Raw genomic sequence first — 13,216 nt, 5'->3', positions numbered from 1 at the left:
CTCTCAGGTTCTACCAAAAGAGGAAAACCATTAGAGTTTGTATTTATTTATTTATTGGCAAAAACATATACAGTTGCATCTAAAAAAATGTGAATATCGTGGAAAATATTAGAATAAAGAATTTATGATACAGAAATGTCGACCTTCTGAAAAGTATGTTAATTTATACACTCAATACTTAGTTCGGGCTCCTTTTGCATGAATTACTGCATCAATGGGCCGTGGCATGGAGGCAATGAGCTGATGAGGTGTTATGGAAGCCCAGGTTGCTAATATTTTGAGATACTGGATTTTTGATTTCCATGAGCTGTAAGCTGTAATCATCAAGATTAAAACAAAAAAAGGCTTGAAATATTTCACTTTATGTGTAATGAATCTAGAATATATGAAAGTTCCACTTTTTGAATGACACTTTTCCACAATATTCAAATTTTTTTAGATGCACCTGTACACATTCAGAAACATAATACAATGATTTCCTAGCAGAAGTAAATAACATGTTATTTATGACCATGAGATTTTGTTGAGGCAAATTACAGTACATGGTGATCCAACTCACAAATTATGATTTTAAGATGTTTTTTCTTCTACTGCTTCATACAGTGGAACAGTATAAAATGTTCAGCTTATATAAATAATATTCATGATGTTTAAATACAATAACTTCATTTTTTAGGTTTTTTTTTATATTTGCTTCACCATGCTCACACTGTCACTAATCGGCAGACTACTGCGCTGATGACGTTTCTGGAGGAGTTGACAGGGACACAGGTATCTTATTGGCTAATAAGATCACATTGCCAATTTTTTTTTTTTACATTATTTATTTCACAAATTTGTTTCAGAAATTTGTTACAATTTGTTTGGGAACAGACTTTCAGAAATCAGAATTTATGCTTTTTTATTATTTTTATTTTATTTGACCATTTTATAAAAATGTGTGTGAATAATAAAGTATTCTTCTGTAGCCCGTGGCCCCGCCCTTGATTTTAACAGAATTATAATAATAAATCTTGATGAATTACATGTTCAAATGTGATTATAAAAAAAAAAAAAAAGAGTAAGACTTATTGTCTGGGCAATTGACATTTTATTTACTTTTTACACCAAAACATGTAATTCCAATTTAAAACACTGATAAACACAATTTCTGCTTTATTAACATCAATGTTTGAAGAGAAATATAGAAAATATCTTTAGTTCACTACAGTACTCATTTATTTGAGCAACCAAACTACCAGAACTAGTTATTGCATAATCTTCCTGTAATCCAGTTATAAAGATATAAAATGGGTTCCCAGAAATAAACTCTTACAAAAGCTGCTCTAACATGTGCTCCTGTTCTTATTCTCTCCTGCATTTCTTTATTATGTTCATGCAGCATCTCATCAGTGTAGTAACTTCCTCCATTTCTCCTCTTCATCTCTTCTACTGTATTCAGCAGATGCTGTACCTGGACTCTGTTGCTCCTGTACCCTTCGTGCTGCTGATTCCAGTATTTATTGTCAATGACATGACAGCGATCCCCGCACTCATATACCAGACTCTGTAGTTCTGCATTTTGTCTCACAAATTGCTCAATAGTCTGTCCATCATCCAGTTGATCTCCATGAGTAAAGCAAATGATTGCATATTTTAGAGCATCCTCTCCAAACAGCCTCTTAAATACCTCAGCTGAACCATTCAGTTCTGCATAAGCCTCAACTCTCAAAATAAGAATAAACGCATGGGGTCCTGGTGCACACTTATTGATACTTTGCTTTATTTCATATTCCAGTGCCTCATCACTGAGTTCTGGATAATAAAATCCAGGCGTGTCTACAATTGTCAGAATTTCCTGATTTATTTGTTTTGTTTTGCTGCTGCTAAATATAGTTTCAGGACATGGAGATGTTTTCTCATTGAATATATTTTCCCCATAGATGGTGTTTGCAGTGCTGCTTTTTCCATCTCCCACTTTGCCAAGAACCACAATCCTCACCTCATTTGTCCCTAAAGAGAAAGTGCACGAGTGAGACTTTTTGTTGTGCATTTGCAATTGTTCAGCAGTGAATTATGGCATTGGTTAAGACAGGAAAGACATTGGAACATGGTAATATTGTAGGCTGTTTCATTAACAAAGCAGTCTTTCCTGCTAGAATTTCATTGAACTTCGTAAAATCTGTGGTGGCCCAGGGCTGCACAATACAACCAAATTAAAAAGGCAAATAAAATCTGAAAACATATGAAAATAAACCATAACACAATGGAAAAGCCACAGCACAACAAAATTAAGCTGCACCACAACAAAATAACATAAAATAATATTTTTAAACACTGTATTTTAAGTTGTGGCAATCTGTACATATGAGATCAAGAAGCTGCTCGTCCCACTGCAAGAGAACTTCCCCAGTAAATGTGTAATGTGTTTCCAAATGTAAACAGAAGCGATTTCATAGGTGTGTCTCATTACAAAGGCTGTTGCAAGGTAGGACACATCCTTTGTAGGCAGCTTAATACTGAGCATCTACTTCCACGACTACTCTATGTCACTAGGGGGCCCATTAATTTATGACCGCCTCTACAGCAAAAAAACATCAATGCACCTTTGGCCCCGTCCACTGGTGACCATTCCTACTCCGAGAGAGAGCAGGACAAACGTGGCCTAACTATTCCTGAACACCAAATGGGACCCATCTGGGCTATTTGAATTATTTTTGTATATAGTGTAAGCATGTACTACACAGACATCTTTTACTGTTGCCATGTTTCTTGGGCCACTTTTAAAAGATGAGGTGCCAAGTTACAACTCTGAAAAGGAGAAACTAGTATGGAGCTTCACAGGCCCAGCTGCAAACACTGGAATCAATGGTGAAATCTCTCCAGAAACAGCGCAAGGAGGACCGTGTCACACAGGACCATAAGCGCCTACTTAGCTTGCACAAAAGACAGGCATCCGAGTACGAGCAGCTCATCAGCCTTCACGTGGCTCTAAAGGGCAGCAAGACAGCTCTGAAGCAGGAGCACCAAGCACTGGACGGCAAGTCAGTCACTTTACAATCCTCTCTCTGAACGCTCCCTAGAGCACTGTGCTTTGGACTGTGCAGGTGCGGGTTTTCCGCTCAAATCAGCGTGGATTGCTTGAGAACTAGTCATAATATGATTCAAGCTTTGCAAAGGAACTGTTATTGAAGGATGGGGCAGTTAAAAACACTTGGACCCGATCACAAAACAGTAAGTAAACAGTAACTTTAATTCATGAATATTTCAAATGTCATGATGATTGTTTGATAGTGTATGGTGCTGAGTGTTCACAGCTGTGCTTGAGATGAACAGTTTGATATGTTTGGATGCAATGTGTTGGATGTGCGTAATGAGTATACCCTAAAATTTAGTTTTATAATGTTGAGGGGCTTGTCCATCCTCTTCCAATTGAGTTTCAAGTATGGCTGTATTTGAGGGGCTACACAATGTAAGCCAATCATATCAGTGGGCGTTTACTATGAAGTTTTAAGGAGGTGTTTGCCAAAGCCGAGCATTTCAGACAGAGGGCCAGAGACAGGGTGAAAAAAGACGGTTTTGGTGCAAAAAATAACTACTTACATTATTGGTGGACCTCGGGGAAGATGATGCAATTATAAAAGAAAGAGTATGTCAAGAACCCTTTAATAAAGTTAATAATGAGATTATTACACTTTATGCAGAAGTGTACAGTGTGACCAACATACTTTTATTTAAAACATTTTAATTGTCCCAAGCTCCAGATATTTTTGAAGATCCACACACATTTCACTTCACAAATAAAATATGTTTTATGACTTGTTTTTGTTTACCCAGTAGTCTGTCTGGCCGTAATGAAAAGCAATGGCCGCTAGTTGTGGTAGATTATGCGATGGGAGAAAAGTTCCTCAGTTTGTTCATGGCAGGGTCCTCAGTACAGGCTCCATATGGTTAGGATTATGGTGGGGGCAGGTTTGAGCATCTACTGCCTCCCAGGAACAAACTGAGGCCCCTTTGTTCAGTGGGCGGTAGGTTATCGCTTGGCCCCATAGCAATCTCAGATTGACGTCTAATAGGCAACAGATTAGATAGGTTTGCCATACGTCTTGAGATAAACTTAGTCGTTCTATCACTTAATAGAACAGATATACAGAATGCTACAGGCACAGTTCCTGCTTGTTCTGTGTACATTTGTGAATGCTGCTGCTACCGTAGCGGAGATCTGACACATATCACAAAGCTGTTATCAGTTGTTTGTTGTTCCCTGAGAGCAGAAGAAATACAATGTGTGCCCTGACATTATTTCAGTGGCCAGAGAGCTCTCTCAGAGGGAGGGGGAGGGTGAGCTGGGCTTTGGTGGTATAAGGGCCCGCCGTTTTTTGGTTGGTATCTGGGGGCTCGCAGTAAAGAATGGGAGAGTTTTCTTCCAATATACACTAATTCCTCCATTTTCTCAGAAAACCTCAGAAGTGGGGATGTTGGCAAGAGGGAGAAAATGTGTGGTGAGAGGGGATGTGGCTCTGGTTTTTTTGGAGGCTGAAGTATGTAATCTATAAATTAATTAAATTAAAAATTAAAAAATTAATTAAAAATTAAAATTAAAAAATTAAATTAAAAAAATTAAATTAAATTAATTAATTAAATTAATCTTGGCCCTCTTGGCTTTTTCCAGGAATTCGTCCTTGTGTACTGTATTTTGGAGCAGTTCTAAGTCATCACATTCTGACTGTAGTATGCTCTGTGTATGGGGCTTAGCCTGGATTGTGTTCCTGAGCAGAGGTTGTTGTGGCTGCACTGCCTTATTGTGGGATTTGTCAATCAAATGTCCATCCTGGTGCTGAAGTGCGATCCTGTGGTCATCCTGACACTGCAGTGGTGTTTGTGTAAATTACACATCTCACGAAAGTTAGAAAGATATGCGTAATGATCATAAATATGAACGGAAATTTTCAAATATCGCTATATGCGAATACAAAATACAAATAAAGCCCATGTCACTCACTCATTCATTTATTAATTAATTCATTCATTCATTCATAAGGAATGTGCAGTTGGCAATTCTTGAAAAAGCGAGTGCTGCCATGCACTTATAGTCTCCCTGTTTCTGCAATAGGGCAGCTCTTCATAAGTGATTAATGTACATAATCAACAACAGACATTCACATTCTTTTCCCGTTACTCTCTTCTGCTAGCTCTATTTATCATGCTTCATTTTAGTAATTCATTCAAATAATATTTTTTCATTTATATCCTCAACAATAACAGTCAAGAGGCAGATGAATTGATGAAAACTTTATGCCATTCTTAAATATGTGATTGTTGCTGTGCTTTTGCCCGTCTGCAGTCTATTGATTTATATTCATGTTAAGGGTTGTAAAAGATTCTCTCCTTACTCCAAAAATGTGTTCGTGTTTATTCTAACTCCCTATTATTTTTTGGGTTATTATTTTTTTCATTGCTACAGAGAAATAGTATATATGAACAATTTCAGTCAGGATTTAGGCCCGACAACAGTACAAAGACTGGGCTTATCAGAGTTACAAATTAATTGCTCCAATCATCTGATCACGGTGACATTTCACTTCTAGTGCTTTTAGATCTTAGTGCTGCCTTTGACACGATATATCATGACATTCTCTTGAATAGGCTGGAGAATTATGTTGGCAATTGTGGACTTGCATTAGCATGGTTTAGGTCCAATTTATCAGACCGCTACCACTTTGTCTATGTAAATGAGGAATTGTCAAATCAAACACAAGTTAATTATGGAATGGTACAGGGATCAGTTTTAGGGCCTCTGCTTTTCTCCTTACATATGCTTCCCCTGGGGGATATTATCAGGAATCATGGAATAAGTTTCCTCTGTTATGCAGACGATACCAAACTTTAGATTTCTTCAAAACCCAATGAAATTTCACAGATCTCCAAATTAGCAGAGTGTATCAATCAAATCAAAAATTGGAAGGCCAGAAATTTCCTTCAACTCAATTCCATCAAAACAGAGATACTAATTATTGGACAAAAAACCTCTAAAAACAAGCTGCTAAAATTTAATTTGACTCTCGATGGATATACTGTTACATTGTCTTCTACAGCAAAGAACTTAGGTGTTATATTTGATACCAATCTGAACTTTGAAAATCTAATTTCCAATGTTTGTAGAACAGCATTCTTCCACCTCAGAAATATTGCTAAGTTACGACACATGCTGTCCGTTGCTGATGCCGAAAAACAAATTCATGCGTTCATAACCTCAAGACTAGATTATTGTAATGCATTACTGGGAGGATGTCCAGCAAGTTCAATAAATAAACTTCAATTGGTTCAAAATGCAGCAGCCAGAGTGCTGACTAAGCCAAGAAATATGATCATATTAGCCCCATTTAATCATCGTTATATTGGCTACCTGTTAAATTTCGTATGAATTTTAAAATTCGTTAACTACATACAAAGCTTTGAATGGTCAAGCTCTACAGTACTTAAGTAACCTTCTGACATGCTACATTCCATCACGTTCATTTCGATCGCAAAATTCTGGCCTGTTAATAGTTCCTAGAATATCAGAATCCACAAAAGGAGGTAGATCCTTTTCATACTTGTCTCCTAAACTATGGAATAGTCTCCCTAACACTGTTTGGGATGCAGACACACACTCAGTTTAAGTCTAAACTAAAGACATACTGAATGTATTCTTCACCTCACAATTAGGCTGCTATAGTTTGGCCTGCCGGAACCAGAAACATTTATCATTATCTATAACTCTGCCAAAAATGAATGGCATCTACACTAATATTATTCTATTTGTATCCCTGTCTCAACCTCGGAACTCCTATCCCGAGGTCACCAGAACTGGCCAGATCCAGCTCCATTCCTGCTTGGTGTCGGACTCCAATGCTATGTGTCTCTGAGTGATGATGACTAAATGCAGCCAGTGCCAGCTAGACATCACTTAAATCTACTAAGATGGACTTCAGAGGATGAACTGATGCCAACTCCAACCATAAGAATGGGATACTTCATATGCCATTGCCTGAACCTTGGACTTAGGATAGACCTCACCGAAATTACCGGCTGGTTGAACTGCGATGCACCTCACTGATCTCTGCCTACATCACCTTGGTCTAATGATGGACTACACTCTTAAAATGGAATGCATAGACTATCAATTAATTGCCAACAAAAGCCTTCATCATCCAACTAACAAAGGGCAATGCATCTCTGTGAACTTCTGCAGTTAATCCAGGATGAACTTCAAAGACATTAGTCATTAATCTTACAGTTCTTACAAAATATTTGTTTAAACACTGGCCCTTAACACTTATTTAGTTTAATAATTTTAAACAATTACTTGCATTGCACACAAATAACTAATACTGGCATTAAATTGATGCTGTCAGCCAGAAGGGAACCAGCCCCCACAGTGAGCCTTGTTTTTCCCAAGGTTATTTTTCTCCATTAACCAACATCTTATGGAGTTTTGTGATCCTTGCCCCAGTCGCCTTCAGCTTGCTCATTGGTTTTCTAAATGCAATTATTATTTATTAATTTTATTACACAATTCACAATCATATTTAATGAAACTACACAATGGTGACTAAGACTTTATAGATATTACAGTTTCATTTTCTGTTAGTGCATGATTTTATGTAATGCTGCTTTGAAACGATGTGTTTTGTGAAAATCGCTATGCAAATAAAAATGACTTGACTCTCATGACTATTTTGAACATTGTGCTTATTTGCTTAGTTTATCTTTCTTTAAAAAAAATCCCTCCTGCAAATGGATCCTATACCTTCTACATCTTCTGCAATGTTACATGGATGTGCTGCTTTTTGAAGACTTTCCCGTGCTGTCATAGAAAGGGAGTGCACTTTTAATGACGATGAATATTTCTTGGCTTGTGATTTTTCAGTCCCCAAAGACCGTGCACTCGGAATTGTGTTCCATTACAGAATTCACGTCCTGAGGTAAAAGAAATGCTTTTACAGAACCGTTGTGACTGCTTTGGGACTGGATTCCATGGAGGTGTTAGTTCCTACTCCAAAGAAGGCTTGGATTCCATCCACATGTCCCTGCAATGTTTCTCCCTGTTGCCGGAACCGAGAGGATGCTTCAAACAGTGTTTCAGTTTGTCTTGCTGTTGGCTCTGTGCCAGAAATATTTAATGTCCCAATAAAGTTTTCTCTCCTCGTTGCTGATTCCATTATTTACTGCCATTCCATTCAACACTGTACGTTCATTTAAACTGAATCACGCCCATTACTACTGTCAGGATGTTGGCCTTTGCTATCTCTGTTTTTCTGTCTGTCTGTGTCTCCCCCTGTATGTCTGTGAGTTGGTTTGTTTTGGTGGCGTGGCAGCTCTTCCCGCTGATTACCTCTCACCTGGCCATCATCATCTCATCACCAGTCTGCTCTACTTAAACCCTGGATTCTCAGTCATTCTTTGCCAGATTGTTCAGTCTGTTAGAGTGCTATTAATGCTAAGGCCAACTTGGATTCAAGTTCTTTTGGTCACTTTATTCAGTATTTGTTTTTGTGCTCATGTGTGTTTCCCTGTGCTTCAGATTCACCATCCAACACACCAACCTGTATTCAACCACTTAACTCTTCAGTCATCTTCAGATCCGCTCTCTATCAAGCCAGCCATGCCAAACCATCCAGCTCACGTCTCCGCTCTACCGTTACCTCCTGCCTGCCCAGCCCTCAGCCTCCAGTGGCAGCTCAATCACCTGTCTGCTCATCTTTCATCTATTTCCCAGTTTGTTAATAAATACTATTTTATCATACTCCCTCCCTCTGTGTCTGTGTTCAGCGTTCTAACCATTGTTTGGGCATAACAGAACAATCTGGCCACTATGGACCCAGCTGACACTGATTTAGTTCATAGCAAGGAGTTCCTCTGGGACAGCATGAAGGACAGCTACGGGATCTCATGGACAGCAACCAAGACATGACAGGTCAGATCTCAGAGATTTGTGAAAAATTAAGTTATATTTCTGTTCTACTTGCTCAGTGGTCTATGAGTCTGACTTCCGGTAAGCCCACTTCCACAGCGCCCCCTGTCACCTTGTGTCCCATATCCTGAACCATACTCTGCATCTTAGCTGCTGAATCAAGCTGGAATGATGGAGCACTTCAGGCAATGTTTTGGAATGGACTCAATGACCAAATTAAGGATGAAATGGCAGTTAAGGACAGATCTGACTCGCTTGTCTCAATCATTCTAGATAACCGCCTGTGAGAACGCCATAGGGAAAGATCCAGTCTCTCTCACCCCATACCCTCTTACCTTGCCTTCTCCTGGTCAAATGGAAATAAGGTCACCGAATTACTTTATTGAGCCCATGTCTCAACCAACTTTTCAACGTCTGATGAGCTCATGCTGTTGGGTCGTGCTCATTTTACCCCAGCCGAACGACTTTGGAGATTGAGGGCGGGTGAGTATTTATTGCAGTCAAATAGGTCATTTCCTAGCCACTTGTCCCCTTTGGCCAAAGGATTACTGGTAAGCCAAACCACATCCTCAGTGTCTTCTCTCCACCTGCAATTACAAGCTACACTGTGTTTTAATCAGTCTCTTCCTCCGTTAGCTTTGCTGGATTCAGGTGTGGATGACTGCTTTTTGAATGTTAAGCTCGCTTCCCAGGCTGGCATTCTGGCTGAACCACTGGGCACTCCAATCACTGTGAATGCCTTGATTGGGAAATTTTTAGCCTGAATTGTTCATTGCACCGTTCCATTTACTTCTGGTCCTATTTGGAAATCCTAGTGAGTAAATCCAGTTTTAATATCCTCACCTACATCTCCTTTGGTCCTAGGACATACCTGGCTAAGAATTCATTACCCACGCATCGACTGGACCTCAGGAAAGATAGTTAACTTGAGTATTTCCTGCCACTCCTCCTGTCTGCATTCTGCTCTACCTCCAGCAGAGGTCGCTGTTGTGCCATACACCCAGGAATCATTGGATCTGTCCACTATTCCTTCAGAGTATCATGACTTCAGAAAGGATCCAGCCTTTGCTAAACTTAAGGATTTGTTCCTGTCAGCGCCGGTGTTGATCCAGCCTGACCTGTCTCGATTCATTGTGAGGTGGATGCTTCTGACTCTGGTTTGGGAGCAATTCTTTCTGTCCCAACGTTCCGCTCCATCCATGTGCCTTTTCACCACCACCTGACCAGCGCTGAACGTAACTATGATGTCAGGAATTGTGAATTACTGGCAGTCAAGTTGGGTCTTGAGGAGTGGAGGCACTGGCTTGAGGGATCTGGACAACAGTTTCTGCTATGGACTGACCATAAAAACCTGCCTTGCATAAAGACTGCCAAATGACTGAATTCACCGCAAGCCCACTGGATTTTATTTTTGTCCGTTTAAGTTTTACACTCACTTGGCTCCAAGAATGGCAAGCCTGATACCCTCTCCCATCAGTTTGTTCCTGAGGAGAACCATTTTGAGCCCTGAAACCATCCTTCCTTCCTCCCTATGTGGTAGGTGCTGTTACTTGGGAGACTGAGTCAATGGTCAGGGAAGCCCAATGCACTCGAACCAATCTTGATATTGGACCCCCTGGATGGTTTTTGTTCTTGATGCTGTTCATTCCCAGGTTCTCCAGTTGGGACATACCTCCCCATTTACCCATCACCCCAGTTTCAGTCGCACCCTAAATTTTCTTAAAAGGCAATTCTGGTGGCCCACCGTGGATCCAGATACTCAAGCCTTTGTCATTGCCTGATCTGTATGTGCTCGTGGAAATACTTCGCATCATCCTCCGGCTGGACTGCTATGTCCTTTGCCTATTACTGGTTTGCCTCCCACACAAGGTAAAACCACCATCCTTACCATTGTTGACTGCTTCAAGGCAGCACATTTTGTAGCTCTACCCAAACTCCAGACAGCCTGTGAGACCACTGATCTGCTGGTATTACATGTCTTCTGTCTCCATGGCATCACCTTGGACATCGTCTCTGATCGTGGACCGCAGTTCACCTCTCAGGTCTGGAGTGCCTTCTGCCGGGCTCTTGGAGTGTTTACCTTCTGGCTACAACCCTCAATCCAATGGGCAAGCGGAGGGAGTCAATCAGGAGTTAGAGGCAGCATTACGATGTGTTACAGCCTGTAATCCCTTGTCTTGGTGTGCCCAACTGGCTTTGATTTTGAAATATGCTCGCAACTCCCTCAGCTCAGCCATAGGTATGTCTCCATTCGAGTGTTCTTTAGGATATTAGCCTCCATTGTTTCCGGTACAGGAGAACAACATTGCAGTCCCTTCTGTCCAAGTTCACCTCAATCGCTGCCGTAAGATTTGGAGAGATGTTTGCTCTGCCCTCCTCCGTTCGGCTGACAACCATTGCCTTTCTGACCACCATCGGACTCCTGCACCCAATTACCAGCCAGGTTTGAAGGTATGGTTGTCCTCAAGGAACATTCCATTGAGAACTGAGTCCAGAAAACTGTCTCCCCATTACTTTGGTCCCTTTGTCATTGGAAAATAATCAACCCTTTAAGTTGTTAAGCTCTTAACTACCCAGGTCTATGAAGATCCACTTATTTTTTTTTTTTTCTCCATGTTTCTCAGCTAAAAACAGTGCGTGACAGTCCACTTTTTCATTTTAGGTGAAATGCTCTGTTTAAACCAGTGGATGCTTAGAATGGAGCGTGTGGTGGTTTTGAAGAAAAACATTTTGGTAAACCATTACACCAAGGTTGCATGTTAACATTACTTCATGCATTAGTTGACATTAACTAATAAATGCTGTAATAGTGTTATTCATTGTTGATTTTGCATAATGTTTATTGATACATATACATTCCTTTTTAATTGAAAATGTGCATACTTTAACACTACTTAACATTTAACTGTCTTGAACTAACAATGGACAACACAACACCCTTTTTTAGCATTTATTAAATTAGGGCTAATGTACAGTCATCCAGTCACTGTCTGCTTCGTGTCAGGGTCCTGTCAGGGTTTATTTTGCAGTTACGATCAGTTCACTGTACATTTTCCTCATTTTGCGGCTAACTACCAAACCAATAAATAAGTGAAATATATTTACCTTAAATTGTTTTCACATGAGGAGAGAAATTCCTCATTTGCGTCAGTGTTCTGGTGGTGTGTATTTTGCAAAAATGACTGCTCATTATCTTTATTAAGATTATTTGCTAAATGAATGGACATGAAACATTGATTTGAGAATTATTTTATAAGATTACTTTGCAGTGTAATAGAAGTAGGAAAGATGACTGTCAATACCCAGATGACTGGACTGACATCATTTAATCCTTGGATGTGCAGTTGTTATTGAGCAACATCAGACCGCTAGATGGCGCCATTGACCAATTAGAATAGAGTATTCCAGAGAGCTGTGTAATAATCTTAGTTGATGTTCATTAATGCATATACTAATGTTTATTAACATTAAAATTGTGAATGTTAAAATAATACATAAGTGACAAGAAACAATGCCTCTTTACAGTGCTTATTTTTCTTATTTAATGTTAATATATACAAAGTCCTAATTTCTTAATGTTAGTTCACCCAAAAATTATAGTTCTCTTGTTATTATCCTTTGTCGTCTCAAACTCTTAAGATCTTTCTTCCGCAGGACACAAACTAAGTTATTTTGGAGATATGACTATATCTGTACAGGTTAAAGGGGTAAAACATTCAAGCTCCAAAAACGACATAAAGGTAATCCATATGACTCAAGTGTTTTAATCCATGTCTTCTGAAGTGTGCACAGTGCTCTGCGCATGCGTCAAGTGTAAGAGAGTTGTCAAACTTCAAATCGTGATCACGCCTAGCAGACTGCAGATGTCAAGATCTTTTTTTTTTTTTTTTTGATGCTTTTCAGAGTTACTCAAAGAAAAACAATACAGCATTTGTTTTGACATATTGACCAAGAAATCAAGATAAGATTAAACAAAAGCATTCCTTACTCTGAGGCAGTTACAAAAATGAAAAGGATTATAATTGCTAGCTCCAAAATATACTAGTATATTACAATACAAGCAAAATAAAATTCAATTAAAATATATACGTACTGCATATATACATACAGTGTAGTGACAAAATGCAGCAAAAATTGAAGCAATACTAAGAAAAAGAACCCCCTCAAAAAAGAAAAAAAAACTTGCACCTTGGTAAACAATCACTGCCAACTGGTGGGAAAACCAAATACAATTTCCTTCCCTTTTTTTATGCACCCTGTTTCTTAATCAGGGATGAGAGC

Source organism: Myxocyprinus asiaticus, chromosome 1, assembly GCF_019703515.2.
Source record: "Myxocyprinus asiaticus isolate MX2 ecotype Aquarium Trade chromosome 1, UBuf_Myxa_2, whole genome shotgun sequence".
Classification (NCBI taxonomy): Eukaryota; Metazoa; Chordata; class Actinopteri; order Cypriniformes; family Catostomidae; genus Myxocyprinus; species Myxocyprinus asiaticus.
The sequence above is the reverse complement of the archived record's forward strand: the minus strand, read 5'-3'. Positions refer to the sequence as shown.